Genomic DNA, 4,719 nt, shown 5'->3' with positions numbered 1-4,719 from the left:
GTGTCTTTTTGAGACAGGGTCTTCCTGTAGCCCCAGCTGTCCTGGAACTCGCTATGTAGACCAGGCTGGCCTTGAACTCACAGAGATCCGCCTGCCTCTGCCTCCCAAGTGCTAGGATCAAAGGGGTGTGCCACCATGCCCGGCCTCTGTACATATTTTAAGAAATCCCCCAATAAATAACAATTTGAGACAATTTAATATTTTGTGTTAGATAAGATACAAAGTCAAAATTTACTTAACTTGAAAAATAGAACATGCCAAGTTTGGAAAAGTATTCAGTGTTATTTATTAATCACTATAGGCCTTTTGTGTAACTTTTTCTTTGATTCATTTTTTAAAAAAATATTTATTATTTCACTTAAGTATATTTGTATGTGATGGTGTTAGTTTATGTTCACCACAAACATGCATGCAGGTACTTGCATAGGCCAGAAGAGGGCACTGGATTCCTTGAATCTGCAGCTACAGATGGCTGTGAGCCACTTTGTAGATGCTGGAAACTGAATCCAGGTCCTCCTCAGCAGTAGTAAGCACTCTTAATGGCTGAACCATCTTTCCATCCCCACCTCTCTGATTCTATTCCTTGCCTACACAGCCTGAGAGCAAGCTCTTAGGAGCATAGAACATAGTTTCTCATAATTTATTTCCAGATTTATTCAGATAAAATTTACAAATGCAATAAAAACACTTAAGGTATACAATGTGATGGTTTGCTAGATGTTCATGTTGTAGAAATAATCCCCACAATCTAATTAGTTAATGGAATGTCTCCCAAGATGAACCAGAGAGGCTGAGTGACCTCCACAAAGTTTCATAATATACCATTTTGTCTGTATGAATGATGGGATTAATTTGCACACTAATAACTTACTTAATATTCTCTTAGCTTTATTAGGAAATATTTACCACTTACAACAAAATATAATGAATGTTACAATTAACACTTACATACACTTAATCATTTGAAGTAAAGCATTAGCAGTAGCTTTGAAGCTACTTTTGTACATTCAGATGGGGGAATAACAAGCAGCAGTAATGATAAATGAAGATTTAATACACATTGATAAGAATTGATTTTAAAGGCATAAGACTGAATTAAGAAATAAAATTGTAGCAGAATAGTTCAGGATATCACAAACACAGAACTTTCTATATATGATATAAATTGTATGCTAAATGTCATGTATTGTATGACATATTAAAGTCTATACATTATGGTTTTAGTTTCTTTCCCTATTGCTGTAATAAAATATTCTGACAAAGCAGCTTAAGGGAGGAAAGATTTATTCTGGCTCACAGTTCAAGGGGACAGTCCATCATGTCAGGGAAGTCATGGAGGCAGGAACTTGAAGCGGCGGTCACATCACATCCACAATGAGAAAGTAGAGGGCCGTGAATGCATACTAGAACTCAGCTCCCTTTCTCCATTTTATACAGCCTGGGATTCTCTGGGAAGGGAGTGGTCCTGCTTACAACTTAGGTTTCCCACATCAATTAAAGTAATCTAGGTAATTGTCCACAGGCATGCCCAGTGGGCTGTCATCCAGGAGATTTTGGATTTTGTCAAGTTAGCATTAACACAAACCATCACACACAAAAACCATTATGCATTTATTTTGCATTGTACACGTTTAATTCATCATTAATATTTATTTAATATGTATGTACATATTACACATTTAAAAAAAATTTTTACTTTATATTTATTTTATGTGTATGCATGTATTGAGTGCATGTCTACAACTGCACCCATGTCATGCAATGCCCATGAAGGACAGAAGAGGCTGTCAGATCCCCTGGCACTGGAGTTATGGACGGTTGTTAGCTGCCATGTGGGTGCTGGGATTTAAACCCAGGTCTTTTGCAAGAACAGGCAGTGCTCTTAACTGTTGAGCCATCTTTCCTGCCCATTACACATATTTTATACATGCATTTCATATAAGAACATTATACTGTGTATTATAATACTATATATTATACATGTCTCCTATCGTGTCTGTGTGTGCGTGTGTGTGTGTGTATTTTAAAATGTGAGACACCAGGTGCTAAATATTGCTTAGGGAACACATATATATAGGTAAATATTAACTGTTATTTTAGGTATATTATTTTGTCTTCAAATGAGAAGAAATTTTAATAGAACTACCTAAATAATAATGCAATGTTAACATTTGACTGCTCTCAGATTCAAGATTACACATTAGAACTGAGGACTTCCTGTAAGTAGACTGGGAATTTCCTAACAGGCGTGGAGACAGGCATAGAGGTAGGCTTGCAAACCCATTACCTACTAGCCTTTGCCATCTCACGCTGCCATACTCATCCTGTTAGTTCCACCCATGCTCATTCCTACATTTATTTGCCTGAAGGTCTACAGACTTGCAACTTTCCCCCAGTCTTCTTATTTTTAAAATACATATAAATAAATAAATATTTTTATTCTTTGAAAATTTCATCTATTTCTACAATGTATATTGATCATATTCATCCACCACTACCTCCTTCCAGTGCCTCCCATGTCACCTCCCTCCCAATGTGGTTCTCTTTTTTCTATTCTTATTAATAATCTTTTGAGTCTAATTAGTGCTGCCCATATGCACATGGGTACGTGTGGCCATTCGCTGGGGCATGAGCAACCTACTGGCAATGTCCCTGTCCCCAAAGGTGAATGTGTCTCTCTCCTCAGCATCTGTCACCTGCCAATAGCTCCTCTCACAGGGGTTGGGACTCAGGGAACCCTCCCTTATCCATGCTGGAATTTTGACTGGCTTCATCTTATGCAGTTCATGTGTAGGTACCTACAGCTGTTGTGAGTTGATGTGTGGCAACACCCATATCTGTCCAGAAGTTTGTATTTCTTAGGTGTCCTCCCCATCTGTCATCAACTCACTTTGTCTTGAAACCAAACACTAAAATATCCCAAGGGGCTTCATCCCCAGGTTTGCTTGGCGACTAAACCTCCGAACAACCCTGGTTTCCAGTGGAGATACAAATCTACTTTATTGAACTACTACACAGCATCACCTGTTGCTAATGCAATGGTCATGAGTCATGAGTCTATGTCAGCAGTAGGTAGCTCATATAAGTGGGTCTTTGACTTTACCTTAGTGCCGTGTAAGTCTTGGTGTGTTATGGTCTCATGTGTGACATATCTTAGGTACTTTTGGTCACAACTGTGGCATAGGAACCTGAGGCAAGTCTGTTCATGGTGACTTCACTCAGAGCAAATCACCAGAGGTTGGTGACTATATATACCAGGTACCTGGGAGCTGTGGTGGATATGGAATATGTTTTGAAGATATTTATGCCCCTAATTTATTATGTAACATACTATGAATATGGACTTGAACTACCCTCTATACTGAAACTGTGAGGACACAGGAACAATAACTTGGGCATAATCTATGCTGAAATAGTAAACACAACTGAAGCCCTAAGAAAACAAACAGCCTGCTCAGAAACTCTGGAAAGACAAACAATAACAAGGAACATTAGAAACACTGGTATGAGTAGCCAACTATCAGCTGCCAGATGGTTCTGTGCACACCAAACAGATGAAATAAGGTATCCATAATGAAGCAGACAGTAACTAGTATGGAGAAATCTTGGATAGAGAGATTAAGCTAGCTGTGGTGTGTTCGAGGCTGTCCTAGTCTTTCTTTTTTCTTTTTTTCTTTGTTTTCTTTTTCCTTTTTTCTTTCCTTCTTTCTTTCATTCATTTCTTTCCCTCTTTCTTCCTTCATTTCTTTTTTTATTTTTTTTGTTGTTGTTGTTTTGTTTTTTGTCTTTTTGAGACAGGTTCTTTTGTAGCCTGGAACTTGCTGTATAGACCATACTGGCTTCACAGAGACAGGCCTCTGCCTCCCAAGTGCTGGGATTAAAGGCATGCACCACCACACCTGGCTTTTTGTCCTAGTTTAAATTTCTGCTGCTGTGATAAAATACCCTGACATAAATCAGCTTAGGGAGAAAGGGTTTATTTCAGCTCATGATTCAGGTGCAACCCTTCATAGCAGGAATATACAGATGGCAGGAACTTTAACCAGCTAGTCATATCAAACCCACATCCAAGGGAAAAAGAAATGAATGCATGTGTGCTTAGTACTCAGTTTTCTCTGCTGTTATACAATCCAGAGTCCAAACTAGTGAATAGTGCCACCTATTTTCAAGCTGGGTCTTCCCACCTCAGTTAGGATATCAAGACAACATCTCTCCTAGTTAGCTTTAACCATGAACTTGATGTAGCCTAGAGTCATCTGACAGGATAGTTCCCCTTTAGAAGTTGACTATATCAGATTGGCTGTGGGCATGTTTATGGGGGATGGTCTTGATTGCTAACTGATATAGAAGGGCCTAGCTCACTGTGGGTGGCACTATTTCTGGGATAAGTGTGAACCTGAGAGAGCCAGCAAGAGAGCCAGTAAGTGAGCCAGCACATGTTCCTCCATGGTTCCTGCCTCCAGGTTCCTTCCCCGTCTTCCCTCAGTGATGGACTTTGTATCTGGGACATGTGAGCCAAATAAACCCTTTCCTTCCCAAGTTGTTTTGGAGTATTTGTCATAGCATCAGAGATCAAATTAGAATAGTCCCTCATAGACATGGCCACAGGCCAACCTGATCTACACAAGTCTTCCCTAAGACTATTCCCAGGTGATTCTAGATTGTGTCAAGATGACATTTAAAACCAACCTTCACAGGGACATTCAGTGAGCATCAGGG

Source organism: Nannospalax galili, unplaced genomic scaffold (genome assembly GCF_000622305.1).
Source record: "Nannospalax galili isolate Female #2095 unplaced genomic scaffold, S.galili_v1.0 scaffold1955, whole genome shotgun sequence".
Lineage (NCBI taxonomy): Eukaryota > Metazoa > Chordata > Mammalia > Rodentia > Spalacidae > Nannospalax > Nannospalax galili.
The sequence above is the reverse complement of the archived record's forward strand: the minus strand, read 5'-3'. Positions refer to the sequence as shown.